Source organism: Lactuca virosa, chromosome 6 (assembly GCF_052849685.1).
Source record: "Lactuca virosa cultivar CGN04683 chromosome 6, Lactuca_virosa_CGN04683_v6, whole genome shotgun sequence".
Lineage (NCBI taxonomy): Eukaryota > Viridiplantae > Streptophyta > Magnoliopsida > Asterales > Asteraceae > Lactuca > Lactuca virosa.
Window position 1 is genome coordinate 4,884,680 of NC_136431.1, and position 19,266 is coordinate 4,903,945.

At 42.2% G+C, this 19,266-nt stretch overlaps 1 non-coding gene across 1 annotated transcript; it reads left to right on the forward strand.

Moving 5' to 3' along the window:
- The first annotated feature begins 15,833 nt into the window (after positions 1 to 15,833).
- Positions 15,834 to 15,940, forward strand: LOC145123147 (small nucleolar RNA R71). The gene has a single exon (XR_013715021.1). It is a non-coding gene; the product is annotated as a small nucleolar RNA R71 (small nucleolar RNA).
- The last annotated feature ends 3,326 nt before the right edge of the window (positions 15,941 to 19,266 follow it).

Below are 19,266 nucleotides of genomic sequence, written 5' to 3' on the forward strand. Positions count from 1 at the left end.
CAGATGAACTGCTCGCAGAAATCGGACCTGATTGAGAACAAATCAGCCATGGATACTCAAAATTCATTTTAGGGGTTTGTCTAGGTTTGTATACCAAGTGTTAATTAACAAAAAATTTCAACTATAACACTCTAAATCGACCGAAATCGAAACCCTAAAATTCATGTCAAGTTCAAAAATCGGGAATCTAACAAATTAAGTCATGAAGCTACCAAAGATTGAACCATTAAAAAAATTAGGAGTAAAAGATCTTACCTTTTAAAGAGAAATTGAAGAAATCACGAAAATTGGGGATGCTTGCTTGACAGAAAACTTGCTCGTCTAGTGGTAGGCTGAATGAAAAATGTTTTTGCTATTTGTAACACCGTAAATTTTCAAACAAATTTTTCATTTTAAAATCACATGATTCTCATATCACATTTCATAAAAATCTCATTGGTTTAATTTACAATACACAACTCCATAATTGTTTGATTAATAATCCAGGATCCTCAAAACATAACTCTTTCTCTAGTGTGTACAATCAATCCGGTGCCTTCCCGCGATTCTGAGAAAACCTGAAACACATATCACATAACACGGTAAGCACAAAGCTTAGTGAGTTCCCCAAAATACTACACACACATCTCATTAGCCACTCGAGGCTATATCACTGTAAGACCCTCCGGTCAATGTGTCTCAGTGGGACCCTCCCGTCCCACGGTTCGTTGGACCCTCTGGTCCGGTCTGTAAAGCTCCGCATATCATAAATCACAAAGACATAATGTACAACACAAAACATAAGGCAGGATAACATAATTCTCAATGTAAGCACGTAAGACCCTCAGGTCACACATAAGTAGCACTCTAGGTAAAGTATAGTGAGAAGACTCACCTTGCAAGTAGCAAGCAATCGTCCTCGAATTCGAATCTCGAACTCGCCACTGCCTAACACATAGGATAAATATCTCTAATTAATACTCGATTCTCGATTCTCAATAACCAAATGTTATTCTTCTCTCTCTAACTCTTGAATTGGGTAAAAGACCATTTTACCCCTCCATGGTCTCCATTACTCATGTTGACCAAACCCTAAAGTCAAAAGAAGTCAAACTCGAGTCAACAGTCCATGTTTGACCGGACTCGCCGAGTGCACTAATGCGACTCGTCGAGTCCACTCGTTCCTCATATGTCTCGTGAAGGTCTAGCTCGTCAAGTTAACCCCTAACTCGCCGAGCTATTGCATGGTCCAGCTCATCGGGACAAACCCTAACCGACTCGTCGAGTCAGTTCATGGACTCGGCGATTCCCTTCGATCTGGTTTCTCATTCAGACGATTTAAGGCAGATCTATCACTCCAAACACTAGATCTACTATCCTAAGGCTCGATTGTCACGTAAAGCTTCGGTCTTTACGCTCATGGATGGTGGGTTTGCTCCAATTTACCAATACATGTTCTCATAAGGTGTTAAACACCATACTCCTCTCATGGATGAATAACGTTGGGACCTTTGGGCTCTAGGGACCTCACAAGGTCCAGATCTGAGGTTTAAACCTCTTGATAACTTAGTATTCTCGAAGTCCCAAATAATATGTGATGAAAACCCTAACGTCTCAAACTCATGAGATCCAACTAACAAGATGAGAAAGGTGTAGAATTTATACCTTCTACAGAAGCTCCAGGTGAAGAAATGCTAGATCCCATAGCCTCTTCTTGTTCCTTGCTTGTTGCTCACTCCTTTCCTTTCAAAGATTTACCAAAAACACTTGATATTGGCTAAAGCACTCTCTCATATCTTCAATGGCCGCTAAGGGTTTCACACAGGATAGTTGGGCAGCTGGTGAGGTGCATTTGAGGTTATAAGTCTCCTTAAATAGGCCCCAACCCCGGGAATTTAGGGTTTCCTCGCACAGCACCAACTCGGCGAGTCGGTACACTGACTCGTCGATCCAGCTCATTAAACCCACGCGGATGACTCGACTCTACTCGACGAGTTGGACTCTCAACTCGTCGAGTCGCTCCATAAATCTCAGAATTTACCCTTACAATGATATATCTAAAAATCCGGATGTTATAATTCTCCCCCACTTGAATTAGATTTCGCCCTCGAAATCGCTCTTCCACAACACATAGATCGAACCCAAAATCTGAAAGGATCTCATACCACACAGCTAACTTCCTCCATGGACACCTGAATCCAATAGGAACTCCCATCTCGGAAATCACACACCCTTCTGCCACTACGAAACCCCCTTCCGACTCTCCAGAATCTGGAAACTCTAGTGGCCTGTCTCACTGCCAAACCACCCTCTCAAGATATCACCATGTTATTCGCTCCTCGAATAACAAACCTCGATAACTCACTGCTCCTCTGATTCTCTCATTGTGACTGATAGAAACAAGTCAATGCCCAAGAATTGGCTATTGATCACTCATACCATACACATTAAACAATCCAGATCATACTCCAAGGGACGAAAGGGTCACATCACACCAAGGACCCGCCCATTGAACTGCAATTTGAACCAATCTGAACAAAACGTACCCCAATACTATGTTCTTAATACAAGAAAAAGATCATCCCCGCTCAGAGGTGTCCTCGGACCTCTATGAGCATAATCCCCGTCTCCCTCTCACATATCACTTTTAACACTGAGCACTAGATCGACTCTCGACCCAATAGTTGAACCTCCAAAGGTTACGCACTATACACCCAATAAAACGACTTACCGGCTTCCTTCTCACAGTGACCATCTCGGCCCTTCGTGACGCACAAGTCACGAAGTACGCCTTACCCCAAATGAATACTACAACACTATCTGAAGTCACCTCTCTTTCAACCTCTGTCGGCTACTACCTACTAGTTCCGTGTGCCTCATGGTCCTTCCCAACCCAATGAACTAGCTCCCTCAAGTTTAAAACATCAGACGGAAACACATCTCCCTGAGAATGAGATCCACCCGAAATCTCAAACTGCTCGTCCTCCACACATATAGAACTAAATTCACCCACCAAAGTCTGATCCGACACAGAATTGGAACCACTCGTCCCAATCTAGCACTCCACTCATGACCCATGCTCCACGATTATACGCATCTATTACACCTCGATCTGTCTGATTCGCGACAACCCCGCTCTAACTCAAAACACGACGGTTTTCGACAACCGTCGAGATCCCAGTCGCGCCTTTGGTTCGGCCGCCAGGTTCTCACAGACTCTTCTGGTAAGGCTACCCATGCCTAAGAGCCGCTCTGCATCATATCCTGACTAATAAGGCTGCGCCCCCTGCAGTTATACAATACTTTCTCTCACTGACTAACACGTGCTACGGCTCTCCGTAGTCCAATGGCACTCTCTCATTTCCTCACGACTGCTATAGTCCCCCCCCAGTCTTGCGGTATTCTCTCTTTCTCTCTCGCTAGCACATGAATGATTTGGCTCCCCGCAGTCTCAGAATGCTCTCTCTGACTCATGTATTGTATGACTCTCCGCAGTCACACGATACACTTTTCTCTGACTCACGTATGATGCGGCTCTCCGCAGTCACACGATACCATTTATCTCACTGACTTATGGATGCTACGACTCGCCGTAGTCTTACAACACTCTCTCACTCACTGAATCGCTATCGAATCACTCCATGGTTTTTCCATGATAATCCTAAGCGATCACCCCACTCGGATCCACTCTCTCTCTTGTCACCTAATAATCTCATCATCATATCATCGCTACACTAAGTTCACTAACTCATGCTCCACAACCCCAACATAGATAGGTGCACCCACCTGCTCAGCTTATGCACCACCGCTCCTGATGTAAATTCTCGTAAGCAAGACACTTTTCTCAACACAAGTACACCTTAGACAGTCTCGTTCTGGCGACAATTAACTGTTGGGTTCCCACCGGAACTATAGTCACTCGGTACCCCACTTGCAAACTCAAATCTCAAAATAATCCAAAAATTTAGGGCGTCATACTCAGATACCCCGGTACATCATCACGAAATCTCATGATGTCTTGTCTCATACACTGATCTTCCACTGACGACATCATACTAGGATACCACAATACACTCTTTCAGAATCTCACAATGTCCTGTCTCATCCACTGATCTTCCACTTGCACAACTCGCAACCTCGAAATACTCCAACTAATAACTTGATACACAGAGGAATCGTCAATGTCAAGAACGCGTTGACGACCATCCGAAATCCCATCCAATATGGATCAAAACCCCATGCGAGAATACTCATACCGAATCTGAAGTTGACTACCCAATCAACATTTACCCTTCCTAGAGTGCATATAACAACCCATACATTGAACCAAAAATTCTCCACCGCCGAAACTATCCTTACGAGGCACCCACCTCGAATTTACCATTACAACCTCGAAGAATTCCTAACCACCACAAGGTCTCCGACCAACGGCCACCTGCCGTGGAGACACTCATCCTTTTCTAAAACGTACAACATGCATCATCTCGCTCTGAAATTGTCTTATCCACCAATGACCCAAGTCCCATAATTCCCGTACCGCAGATCTCCATAATCAGTTCTCTAACGCATCTGAACAAATCTCTGATCCTCTTTATAAAATATTCAGTTCTCCCCCACTCAGGGTTCGAACCATCACCAATAGGCATACCAATAGTCTACTCCACAGACTGTTTCACCAGTTACATCACACTTAACTCTTGGATTCGTACAACGCAACACTCGATGATCTTCTGATGCAAACCAGACAACTCCAAATATCTCGTAGCTCAGACAAAAGTCTCAGAATCCCCTCGACGTGACTGCCTCTAGTTATCTCGAAGCCTCAGACCGACACACCGCCGGATACCCTCAACTGTTCCAAATAGTCGTGACTCTCAATCTGGAAATAATGCACTATCACGCACCTCATCTCTGATTCATCAATCAACCTCTCATCGCAGAAGCCATCATAAAAGCAAGAGACCTCACTCTCACAGTCGATACACAATATAGACAACGAGGGCCACCGCCCCAGTATACTCCTCTTGATCACTTGAAACTGCTGCTAAGAGTATGCCTGACTCGACTAAGGCATCTCCTTGTCCTCATCTCAGTCTCCACTAATAGCTCTCTCGTGGTATATGGAATACCTTGCAGCAACCATACTGCCCAAATACTCTGGTGAAAAGGTTGCAACCCTATGCTTCCCCACGAGGTTTACCTCCAACTCTGAAACCGGAAACTCAATATCTTATTTTGCCTCTCCCAGTAAGCAGAAACAACGCAACTCTCGTCACAGAAAGTGACATCTCAACTATCGGCCGATTGCTCAACTCAGGCCGCAACTCTCCATAAAATCTCATCTATACTCATCCCTGTGTCCTGCGACCCCAACTGGCATCTTACCAAATGAAAATCTCTCAAAACTAACTCGATTTCCCTCTCCAGGTATGCTCCATTAAACTTGCTCGACATGGCCCTCTGGCCCCACACTCTATCATATCTTTTCTCAGTCTAATAAACCACAACGGAATAACTGGTAAAACTAGAAGCACTAGCCGCCAAGAATCATGGTACTCGAACCATGTGATCTCCTCTCAGTCTGCTACGAATCATGGTACTCGAACCATGTTAGTACCTCAATCTGCTACAAATCACTTCTCAATCTGCTATGAATCATGGTACTCGAACCATGCGATCTCCTCTCAATCTGCTACGAATTCATGGTACTCGAACCATGTCATCACTTCTCAATCTGATACGAATCACTTCTCAATCTGCTATTTAGAACCTCTAGGATTCTTCCTGTTTCGAGTACAGGTCCTCTGTTTTTAGTAGTACGGGCCCATACTACCTGCCACATCTACCCATACTTTCCACACAGATCGTCCCATATTTCCTAAGTAGCAGCTCAACCTCCTCGATCACCAATCCTGATATGTATGGTCGCTATACAACGAATACTCTCCTCTTTCAACGTACTCTTCTGACTAAAGTCACTTCCCATGCTCTTCCTAGGTTCTCACACTTCTCTACCATCAGCTGCTGAAGAATTCCTCATGATGCCAGCCATCTACCTCCTGAATATCGTCATATTCACTCGGTAGTTGACTCCCATCATCAAGAGTTCCACAAATCACAAAGCAAGCAACATTCGGCATCAAATAATCTCCACCAACACGCAAAACCACTCTAGGCTACAGCTCTACTTGCTCTACTCACACTCAAAAGGTATCACTGAACTCAAGCAACCCTACCTCTCACGGGTATCTCACTACTCCCTCAATACACTCCTTAATTGCTCATCTAGGTATCTCTCCTAGATTACTCCTCTACTCAAAGTTCTCTCTAAAAGATTCCTGCTGGATACTCTTACTCCTCACATACTCAAAGCATATCACAGTTAGTAAAAATTCCTAGGCTAAGGCATCACAAATCAGGCATCTCTAGCCCTAAAATATGAAATACCTAGCCTACCTTCTAGCATGCATTACCAATATCTCAATCATAACTTATAACACAAATAAGTAAGGGTACTTTTGGGAAATCACCGTTTGGGCTCTGGCTGATTGTACACACTGCTCCTTCTCGTTTTCTCTTAGAAAATCTTGCTCGTTTTAGAAAAATCATTTCTTTTGAAAATTTCCTCAAATCCTCAGTTTGAGTCCGAACATACCCGAAGGTGCATCCGAATCCCTCAAACGAAGGCTCTGATACCAACTTGTAACACCGTAAAATTTCAAACAAATTTTTCGTTTTAAAATCACATGATTCTCATATCACATTTCATAAAAATCTCATTGGTTTAATTTACAATACACAACTCCATAATTGTTTGATTAATAATCTAGGATCCTCAAAACATAACTCTTTCTCTGGTGTGTACAATCAAGCCGGTGCCTTCCCGCGATTCTGAGAAAACCTGAAACACATATCACATAACATGGTAAACACAAAGCTTAGTGAGTTCCCCAAAATACTACACACACAGCTCATTAGCCACTCGAGGCTATATCACTGTAAGACCCTCCGGTCAATGTGTCTCAATGGGATCCTCCAGTCCCACGGTTCGATGGACCCTCTGGTCGGGTCTATAAAGCTCTGCATAGCATAAATCACAAAGACATAATGCACAACACAAAACATAAGGCAGGATAACATAATACTCAATGTAAGCATGTAAGACCCTCAGGTCATACATAAGTACCACTCTAGGTAAAATATAGTAAGAAGACTCACCTTGCAAGTAGCAAGAAATCATCCTCGAATTTGAATCTCGAACTAGCCACTGCCTAACACATAGGATAAATATCTCTAATTAATACTCGATTCTCGATTCTCAATAACCAAATGTTAGTCTTCTCTCTCTAACTCTTGAATCGGGTAAAAGACCATTTTACCCCTCCATGGTCTCCATTACTCATGTTGACCAAACCCTAAAGTCAACAGAAGTCAAACTCGAGTCAACAGTCCATGTTTGACCCGACTCGCCGAGTGCACTAATGCGACTCGTCGAGTCAACTCGTTCCTCATAAGTCTCGTGAAGGTCTAGCTCGTCGAGTTAACCCCTAACTCGCCGAGCTATTGCATGGTGCAGCTCATCAGGACAAACCCTAACCGACTCGTCGAGTCAGTTCATGGACTCGGCGAGTCCCTTCGATCTAATTTCTCATTCAGACGAATTAAGGCAGATCTATCACTCCAAACACTAGATCTACTATCCTAAGGCTCGATTGTCACGTAAAGCTTCGATCTTTACGCTCATGCATGGTGGTTTTGCTCCAATCTACCAATACATGTTCTCACAAGGTGTTAAACACCATACTCCTCTCATGGATGAATAAAGTTGGGACCTTTGGGCTTTAGGGACCTCACAAGGTCCAGATCTGAGGTTTAAACCTCTTGATAACTTAGTATTCTCGAAGTCCCAAATAATATGTGATGAAAACCCTAACGTCTCAAACTCATGAGATCCAACTAACAAGATGAGAAAGGTGTAGAATTTATACCTTCTACAGAAGCTCCAGGTGAAGAAATGCTAGATCCCATAGCCTCTTCTTGTTCCTTTCTTGTTGCTCACTCCTTTCCTTTCAAAGATTCACCAAAAACACTTGATATTAGCTCAAGCGCTCTCTCTTATCTTCAATGGCCGCTAAGGGTTTCACACAGGAGAGTTGGACGGCTGGTGAGGTGCATTTGAGGTTATAAGTCTCCTTAAATAGGCCCCAACCCCGAGAATTTAGGGTTTCCTCGCACAGCACCAACTCAGCGAATCGGCACACTGACTCGTTGAGTCAGCTCATTAAACCCACGCGGATGACTCGACTCTACTCGGCGATTTGGACTCTCAACTCGTCGAGTCGCTCCATAAATCTCAGAATTTACCCTTACAATGATATATCTAAAAATCTAGATGTTACACTATTAGGCTTAAAACCCTAATTCACAGAGTTTAAAAGTTATTTTTTTCCGGTTAAAAAGTCTACTCGTCGAGTAGGTGTCCCGAATCGGCAAGTAGCATCGCGATTGAATTGACTCATTTCGAAATGGACTCGTCGAGCAGGTATCCTGACTCGGCGCGTTTTTCATTCTGTTTGAAAAAAAATTAAAAATTTTTACTCTTTTTGAAATACTTCTACCACACCCCACACTCAAGCCTTGCTTGTCCTCAAGCAATCATTTTAGACAAATAAGAAGATTTAGATTGAAGAAATCCTAAGAAAACCACACAAAAGAAAATAAAAGACGAAAAACAAAACGAAAAGGAAAGGTGAAAAGAATGCAAACTCAAGCAGTGGGTTGCCTCTTGTAAGCGCTTATTTTTTTAGGAGTCTTTAGCTGTACTCCTTCCCGCTCTACGTTGCAACGGCTTTCTCCAAGTCCAATCCCGCTTCTAGTCCTTCATCCTTTGGCATTCCCTCTTAATATCTCTTGATCCTATGCCCATTGACTTTAAAGGTCGACCCATCCTTGCTCCATAACTCAATCACCCCGTATGGATAGACATGCTTGATTGTAAAAGGCCCGGACCAACGAGTGCGTAATTTTCCCGGAAAGAGATTTAGTCTTGAATTATACAAAAAAACTTTTTTCCCTTCTTCAAACTCTTTATTACCCTTCAACCTTGCATCATGCCATCTTTTAGTCTTGTCATTATAAATCAATGAGTTAGTGTAAGACTCATTTCTCAATTCCTCCAAAGCATTCATTTGGTTCCAATGGGTGTCTTGAATGCGGTTCGGAAGGCCCACGGGTAAATACAATTCTAACCATATACTAGCCTATAGGGTATGGTTCCAATGGGTGTCTTGAATGCAGTTCGAAAGGCCCAAAGTGCATCATCCAATTTATCCGCCCAATCCATTCTATTGCCACCCACCGATTTCTCCAAAATCCTTTTAAGTGCCCGATTTGTAATTTCTGTTGCCCATTTGTTTTGTGGATGATATGGTGTTGAAAATCTATGGCGTACACCATATTTTTGCAACACTTTTGCTAGTTGATCATTAGCAAAGTGGGTTCCTCTATCACTAATCAAAGCTTTTGGCACTCCAAATCTAGAAAATATTTTTTAAAGAGTTTTACAACCACCCTAGCATCATTAGTTGGTAATGTTTGCGCTTCTGCCCATTTTGACACATAATCTACTGCCACAAGTATGTATTTATTACCTTTGGATGAAGGAAATGGTCCCATGAAATCTACACCCCAAACATCAAAGACTTCACAAACTTGAATACTCCTTTGAGGAATTTCATTCATTGCCGATATATTACCCGTTCTTTGGCAAGCATCACATTCCCTCACGTATGTAGCAGCATCCTTGAAGATAGTAGGCCAATAGAACCCCTCATCAAATACCTTGTTAGCAGTGAATTGTACACCATGATGTCCTCCTTCCGGCCCATTGTGGCAATGCTCTAGAATGTCACGAATTTCCTTGCCAAATACACATCTTCTAATAATCCCATCCGCACAACTCCTAAAAAGATATGGCTCATCCCAGAAGTAATATTTAATTTCTGAAAAGAGCTTCTTTTTCTATGGATGAGTGAGCCCTTTTGAAAGAAAGTCTCCAGCCAAGAAATTTGCAATAACAACATACCACGGTTCTTCCCCCATAATCACCATCAAGTATTCTTCCGGGAAGCTATCTTCAATACCCTTCTCATCTACTTCTTCCCTTGCCGGATTTTCTAATATGGAAAGATGGTCAGCAGATACATTTTCCATCCCTTTTTTGTCCTTGATCTCGATGTCAATTTCTTGAAGTAGCAACACCCATCAGATCAACCTCGGCTTCGCATCCTGCTTGGCAAACAAGTATTTAATAGCAGAATGCTCAGTAAACACAGTATTTTTAGACAAAATTAAATAGGGACGAAATTTGTCAAAGGCATACACCACGACTAATAATTCTTTTTCCGTTGTGGTGTAATTTTCTTGGGTAGGATTAAGGGTCTTGCTGGCATAGTAAATTGGTTGAAAGTGCTTGTCAACCCTTTGTCCAAGTACAACTCCTAAGGCAAAGTCGCTTGCATCACACATTATTTCAAACGGTAAGTTCCAATTCGGGGCGATAATGATCGGGGCGTTAGTCAATTTTTCTTTCAAAATTTCAAAAGAAGCTAAACATTCTTTAGAAAAATTAGAAGGTGCGTCTTTCAAAAGTAGTTGAGTTAGAGGTCTAGTAATTTTTGAAAAGTCTTTAATAAAGCGGCGGGAAAAACCCGCGTGACTTATAAAACTCCTAACTCCCTTTACATTAGTTGGTGGGGGTAGTTTAGCAATAGTGTCAATTTTCGCCCGATCCACCTCAATCCCTGCCTTGGATACTTTGTGGCCTAATACAATGCCTTCTTTCACCATAAAGTGACATTTCTCACAATTCAAAACTAGATTGGTCTTTTCACACCTAGCAAGCATCAAATCGAGGTTAGTAAGACAATCATGAAAAGAAGATTTCCACCATGTCATGGAATATCGCCATCATGCATCTTTGGAAAGTCGCCGGCGCATTGCATAACCCAAAGGGCATACGTCGATAAGCAAATGTTCCACTTGGACAAGTAAAAGTGGTATTCTCTTGATCAATTGGGTCTATGGGGATTTGGAAATAGCCTGAAAACTCATCTAAAAACAATAATAGCTATGGACCGATAAACGCTCAAGCATTTGATCAATACAAGGGAGAGGAAAGTGGTCTTTGCAAGTTGGGCCCCAGGTATATTGGACCTTTCAAGGTCATAGACCGGGTGGGGAAGGTGGCGTATCGGCTGGACCTGCCAGCCGAACTCAGTCAGATTCATAGCACCTTCCACGTCTCCCAGCTACGGAAATCCATGGTGGACGACTCGGCAGTGGTGCCCCTAGAGGATATTTAGGTTGATGACAGCCTGAACTACATTGAGCGGCCTGTGGCGATCCTCGACCGGAAGTCGAAGGGTCTGAGGAACAAGAAGGTTGATCTGGTGAAGGTGCAATGGCAGCATCGGAAGGGCTCGGAATGGACGTGGGAGCCGGTAGACGAGATGATGGAGCATTATCCAGAACTCTTCCAGGATCAAACAGCAGACTTCGAGGACGAAGTCTAAAATAAGCGGGGGAGATTTGTAGCACCTGGTTCCTGGTATGTATTTTATTCTAGTATCTTGCATTTTGACCTTGGACTCGGCAAGTTGAGGTCCAACTCGTCGAGTCGGAGCGTATTGGACACAGAAGTTTAATGACCTACTCGACGAGTCCGCGTCCGGACTCGGCGAGTAAGCGCTGTCCGGACAAAAACACTAGATGAGGGTTTGCACCCTATTTAAACCACTTATTCAGCCTCCCTTTCATCCCCAATGCTTCCAGAACTCCCCATAAGCAAACCCTAGCCGTTTTTGAGAAGAACTAAAGCATTTTTGGTGGATCTTGCTAGTTGTGACCATAAGGAGGAAGGGAAAGGCTTGAGGAAACAAGTGAAGACCAGGGGAAACCGAGTTTGTGCATCTTCCACGGTTCATTGGACGTATAAAGCTGTAACCTTTCTCTTTTATATGATAGATCCCTTTTTGGGGAGATTTAGGGCTTTTATAAGCCATTTTTGGTAACCAACCATGATTACAAGCATGGTTGGGGGTTGAGGCTTCGAAATCAAGTCTTGAAGGGAGTCACAAGGCAGTTAGGGGTTGCTTTTGCTCCCATCTAAGGTCCCATGCATCATAAGAGCTTATTTTATGTCCTTTTGAGCTTAAAGTCCCATGCATGCACGTAAAGTTTATAACTTTACGTGCTAGAACGATTGAAGGAGCTTAGATCTATCTTTTGATCAAGAGTTATACGCTGGAAATCGAGAAATGAGACTTGGACATGCTCGACTCGACGAGTCGTTCTTTGGACTCGGCGAGTCCGAGGCAAAACTCCCCTTTGCTGTTAGGGTTTGAAGGAACCCAGTTGGGCGCTAGAAGGGTTTTTAGAGGGTCCAAGGGAGTGACCCAACGTATTGGACTTAGCCTTAAACCTGGAGTTCATGGGACTCGACGAGTGCAAGAACGGACTCGGCGAGTCCAAGGCAATCTCCTTACAGTTGAAGATGAACTCGACGAGTTGTTCATACAACTCGGCGAGTCAAGGACATAATTTGTTTATCAGAGGAAGGTGAACTCGACGAGTTGTTCATCCGACTCGGCGAGTCGGATGAAGATTCATTCGATGTTCATAAAGAAGGGGGAACTCGTTGAGTCGTTGCTGAACTCGACGAGTAGAGTCGTGGATAAGGACGGGTAATGAGTTAGGGACTCGACGAGTTGGCGGCCCAACTCGGCGAGTCGGGTCAACTGGAAGTTGACTTTGACTTGGACTTGGTGAGGGGTAAAATAGTTATTTTACCCTAAGAGTAGATATCAGGTTCTAACTGAGTGTTTTGTGGGATTATAGCCGGAGGATTACCGGAGCAGCAGTCAGACAGTTGCCGAGCAGTTTTCCAGCAGTCAGCTTTACGAGGTGAGTTACCTTCCAGTAGCGGTGGGTCTACGGCCACAATACCGGCCCACCAGTAGGAGTTGTATATTAGATGATTGTCTTTGTGATATTCATCTAGGTTTGCTACTACCTGATATGTTATGGGCTAGTATGATATGATGTTATATACCAGTAGCAGTAGGGGAGATACTCCCTAAGATTTCCGGTCGATAGGGCCAAAGAGGGGTAGTCATACCCAGTCATACTAGATAGAATATGATTATGTGATACATGTTATGTGGTAGTAGTAGAGGGGGGAAATAGTCCCCGGTATCCAGTCGACATGACCGAAGGGGAGGCCAGCATCCAGATATGCTAGGCAGTATCCGGTCGACAGGACCGAAGGGGAGGCCAGCACCCAGATATGCTAGGCATTATCCGGTCGACAGTGCCGAAGGGGTAGGTCGGGCACCCAGATATGCTTGACAGTATATGCATGATATGTGATTTTATGGTATGTGGTATGATGGGGGGAGCTCACTAAGCTTTGTGCTTACAGTTTTCAGTTTTGTTTCAGGTACCTCTTTAGCGAAGGGGAAGGAGCCGGCGCGGTAGCTGCACATCATACACACACCCCAGATTCCGCACTATGAGTTTCCTTGGGATTGTGCTCTGACATTATCACTATTTTATGATTTGGATTTTCAGACATTATACATAGTTTTATGAGATGTTATGATTTGTCAATGTTTTTCCTCCGAATGTTTTAATTAAAGTAATTTATAAAAATGAAATTTTTGGACGTGAAAATTGGGTTGTTACAAATACGAAGGACTTATTCCTTTTATATCGATAATTGTTTATGCGATGGCATTCTTCCTTTTATTTAAAACTTGGACTAATTCTTCTTTTTCAGCTTTGGTGAGATCGGAAGCAATGATAACAGGCTTTTGTTCACCTTCTTCGAGAAATGCGTATTCTAAATGTGCAGGCAGAGTTTTCAGCTGTAATTTCGTATTTTGTACACTGAACACATCGAGTCCAGAGAGGGGACTCGTCGAGTCCAGGCCAAAATCCCCGTCTGATCGCGATTTTTCAAGCGGACTCGTCGAGTCAATGCCTGCGACTCGGCGAGTCGATCTTTCTGCATTTCTGATTATTTCTTCATATTCAGCTTCTTCGAGCAGTTTTTCTATCTCCTTAAGTCTTTTTCAGCATCAAAATTTTCTTCAAAGGCAAGGGCGGGTTCGTTTGGGTGGTCGTCTTTCAATTCTTCCATTAGTTCTTCCAAAGTGTCCACCGAAAATGTCGTGTCATCACTACACTTCGAATGCTTCATGGCTCGATCAACTCCAAATGTAACAGACTCATTTCCCACCCGAAGGGTGAGCTTGGACTCTCTCATATCTATTATGGTACTTGTGGTGTTTAGGAAAGGCCTTCCAAGAATGATCGGTACTTGGTGGTCCTCTTCTATGTCAAGCACTATGAAGTCCGCGGGGAATACAAATTTATCAACTTTGACCAATAAGTCCTGGCATATTCCCCTTGGAAATGTCACCATCTTATTTTCTAAATGAATTGCTATATGGATTGGTTTTGGCTCTGTAAGGTTCAACTTCTTAAAGAAAGAGTATGGCATGAGATTAAGACCTGCCCCCGAATCCGCTAATGCATAACTAGTAGCTAGGTTTCCGAAATGGCATGGCAAAGTTAAGCTACCCGGGTCCCCCATCTTCTTTGGTAATTTGTTCAAAATTGAGGCTGAACAATTCTCATTAAACACCAACTTGGACACCTCCTCCAGCTTCTTTTGGTTAGTAAGTAGCTCCTTTAAGAATTTTATGTACTTTGGCATTTGTGCAATCGCTTCTATGAAAGGAATATTGATTTGGAGGGATTTGATGTGTTCCAGGAACTTTTGACAATATTCATTATGCTTTTCTTGTCTAGCCCAACTTGGAAATGGCAATGGAGGTTGATAGGGTTTCAAAGGGGAATCATTTTTCTCTTCAGACTGTGGACTCGTCGAGTCCTTATCCCTGACTCGACGAGTCAGGTCGACTGTTTGGGATTTCAGGTCTTCATTCTGCTCCTCCTGCACTTCTTTTGTATTCTCATTCATTATAGGTGTCAGAGGGGTAATTATCTTCCCACTTCTAGTCGTCACAATGTTGATTTGAGCCCCTATTGGATTTTTCTCGGTATTGCTCGGAAGTTCACCCAGTGCTCTTTGATTGATTTGTAGTACAAGTTGGCCTAGCTGTTTTTCAATGTTTAGAATAGAGGCATGCTGATTTCTCATAAATGCTTGCTGCTCTTTCATCATGGCTTGTTGTTCTCTTATTGCAACATTGGTGTCGTTGTGCCTTTTCTCGGATGCAGCTGCAAATCTTGTGAGCATATCTTCAAAGTACATTTTCTTTTCTTTCACCGACTCCTCATTTTGATGGAAACATCTAGTTTTCAGCCTATACTTCTCCTCCTTTGCCTTCTTGTACTCGTCATATGGTAGCCACTCTTTTTTCGGTTTTCACCAATCCTCGTCACATCTATCACCACTTGAGTAACATACTTGCACTTTCCGGTTCCCATGTTCGTCTAGATCATAGTCTTTAGTAAGGTGAGGCCCGCTACATTTTTCACATCCCACCTGGATGGCATGGATGGATTGATCCATCTTTGTCATTCTTCAGTCCATACTTTCCAATTTAGCCATCACGGCTGCCATACTATCATTGACTGAGTTCACCACCCCTCGAGCTGAGTCGTTCCTTGGATTGTGATATTCTCTAGAATGATTAGAGAATTCTTCCATTATCTCCTTTATAACACCGAGATTTTTCTTCGTGAGTGGTCCTTTGGAGTCAAGGAGTTGCCTACTCGTCACGTTTACTCCATCATAGAAAATGGAGACCTCTTGTTGAATGTTAAGATCATGGTGGGGGCAATTCCTTAACAAGCCTTTGTACCTTTCCCACGCCTCATAAAGTGACTCTCCCGCTTGTTGTTCAAAGTATGCAATTGCCTTCTTCAATTTTTCTATTTTGAAGGGGGGGGGGCAAAATTGATCGATGAATTCTTCATGCATTTTAGCCCATGTGGTGATAGACCCTGGAGGGAGTGATTTCAACCAATCTTTCGCGGCTCCTTTAAATGTAACTGGTAGCATACGAATCAAGAAAGTCTCGCGAGGTACATTAGGGATGTTGAAGTAGTCGGCTATGTCGTTGACCTCCTCGATATGCTTGTATGCGTCTTCATGATCTTTCCCGTAGAATGGGATTTCCTTGAGTTGGGTGAGTATGTGGCCTTTTAGTTCAAAGTTAGCAGTTGCTGGAATCGCGGGTTGCACGAGTCCCGCGCCGGTGTCGTCACACATCTTCTCTTATACTCTCCCATTGGTATTTCTACGATATCAGGCATGGTGTTTCTTAGTACGCCTTCTATGTCGCTTCCTTCAAATTCAGATCCGCTTTCTTCCTTCTCGGTTTCTGTTTCGTAGTCGGTTTCTTTTGGATTGGGATTGAGTTCAAAACCTTCTATCTTACTTTCTTCGCTCTTTTGGCTGCTAGACTCACCCACTTTCTTTCCTTTCGTCTTTCCAAAAGCATATTTTAGGTCCTTGAAAGGTGATTTCATTGGCGGGTTAGTCTCTTCAACGGTCTTATCCTTGTCCTTCCTCAAAGCTGATTCTGTATTTTCAAGAGGTGGTACCAAAGATGAATTCGATCCCCGGGTAATAAAATACCTGAAAGAAAACAGGAAACACGTGTAAAAAGAAAAATGCGATGGACTCGTCGAGTCAGTTCGACTGGACTCGACGAGTTCACTGCTTAAACAGAAAACTAAAAGTTAAAACTTTTTAAGACAAACTAGAACTTAAACTAGATCACTAATTTACTAAAATGGTAACTTTGTGCAAGATAAATCTTACACAAAGGATCGATAACTCTAGCAATTAAGATAACTATTTAAAACCGTTCCCCGGCAACGGCGCCAAAAACTTGATGTGTGTGAAACGAAGTAGTTTTAATCCTAACAAACTCAAATAAAAACAAACACACGCAGGTAGTGTACCTATCGATAGCAGTTTAGTGCAAGCAAGCAGGGTATCGAACACAGGGAACGGTAATAATTAAACTAACTACTAAAATTATCTAATTAAAACTAACAATAAAAAGAAGAGGGCTTTCTCTAGTTTTACGAGACTATAAACTTAAATAAATGACTAACACTCAAACTAAAATTACTAACAACTAATGCAAATAAAAGGTACTAGATTCAATCTTAAAAGAGATTCTGTTCAGGTTGGAATCATTTATTCCTATGGTTGATTTCATGGCAAGTGCAATGGATTAATTTGTCATTGGCTACCGATTTAATGTGATTAGGTTCATGTTCATTAGTACTAATCCTTAGCAAACTAATTAATTCAAAAAGTGGCAAATTAATTAAACTAACAAGCTTACTAGATTACAGATCCGGATCAAGTGAGACTTGTAATATTAACTAAATTTATCAATTTAATTAACTCATGTATGGTTGTTCATCATACATGCTTACACATTGATTTACTTATTTTTCTAGTTAATCCTACGCTCATAATTACTAATACTAGGCATACAATATTATGTTCACAATTCCATATGATTCAAGCAATTAATATGATATTCATGCAACTCAATAACTTGACTACTACCAAAAAATAATCATAATCAACACATAAGGTTCTTTAACAAGCTCAACAAGACAAATTTACCAAATCTAATTAATCCATCCATAAAATCAAACCATAGTTATAAATTCATCTAGCCTAAACAGAAGTTATGAGTTTTAGCTCATATTTAAAGTAGAAAACATCTCAAAAACTAAATCTAATGGTTGAAACATATTCTAATCAAAAGATTAAGGAAAAGAGAATGAATTTTTCCTTTAGATCTCTTCCAAATTGGTATCTAGGGTGCAATATCGAGTTTCAGAGCTCTAAGAATCCTTTTCTTCGTAGATTAGTCGCTCCAAAAATCCAGAGAGAAGTCCTTTTTTCATGAGTTTGTGCCCTTTATATAGTTTTCTGAAAACAGGGGCGACTCGTCGAGTCCATAGACTGACTCGCCGAGTCCATCACTTAAAATCCGTACGCGGTAAGGCACCTGATGGTTCACGAATATTCCTATCTACTCGACGAGTTGAGGACCAACTCGCCGAGTCCTTCACATGTTTAGCTTGATTTATTCTTTCTTCAATTCCAGAGCTTTCAATTGCTAATCCCGCTTCCTTTTTAACTCGAGCATGCCTTTTAGACTAAAAATACAATTTAAACACAATTAAGTACCTTTTTTTCAATAATTAGGACAAATTAGCCAAAAAGTATTAAGATATTAAGCAAAATATGTGGCTAAATATGCACATATCATATATAATCCTACACTCTTTACCTCCTTGTTATGATCAGTTCAAGATGACTTATCGTATGAACAAGGAGGAAGTCACCTTGAGAAAGCTTCAAGGTTTGTTGAGAACTGTTGAAAGTTGACTTAAAGGCAAAGCTGTCGAGTCCACTCCTACTGCTGCTGCCCCGGTCCTTGCTATAGGACATGGAAAAGGGAAAAAGAGGAAAGCTCCCTCTAAGAACCACAAGGAAAAGTCCCATGATGGATCTTCTTCGAATGGATCCAAAGGTAAAGCCGGTTCTGCCACTCCCTCATCCGATCCTAAAGAAGCAACGTGATTCTACTGTCACGAGAAGGGGCATTAGAAACGAAGCTGCCCGAAATACTTGCAGGACATCAAGGATGGGAAGATAAAGCCCTCCTTCGCAGGTATTTATACTATTCAATATAATAACTCATCACATGCTAGTTCTTGGGTCCTTCATACAGGATGTGGTTTTCATATTTGTTCTGATTTGCAGGGGCAAAGAAGAAGTAGGGATGTGGAGCATGGGAAGATGAACCTGATGATGGGGAATAGGAAATCATCGCCTGTCACCAAGATCGGGATTTACTCTTTAGTGCTTAGCAGTGGGTTAGGATTAGACTTGAATGATAGTTGCTACTCGCCATAGATGACGAGGAATATTATTTCTTTTCATGGTTTGTACAGACAAGGCTTTAGATTTTCATTTAATACTGAAGTTGGTTTATTAATGCTTTCTATAATGGTACCTTTTCTTTTGAAGCACTACCTTGTAATGGTGTATATGAAACCGTGATGGTTGTAGATAACTTAGGAAATAATGTGTTGCATATCGATTCATCTAGTGGTTTAGAAAAGGCATGCTTGTGGCTATGTCATCTTGGACATGTCAACAAGAAGAGCATAGCCCAACTCCAAAAGGATGGAGTATTGGAATCATTTGACCAA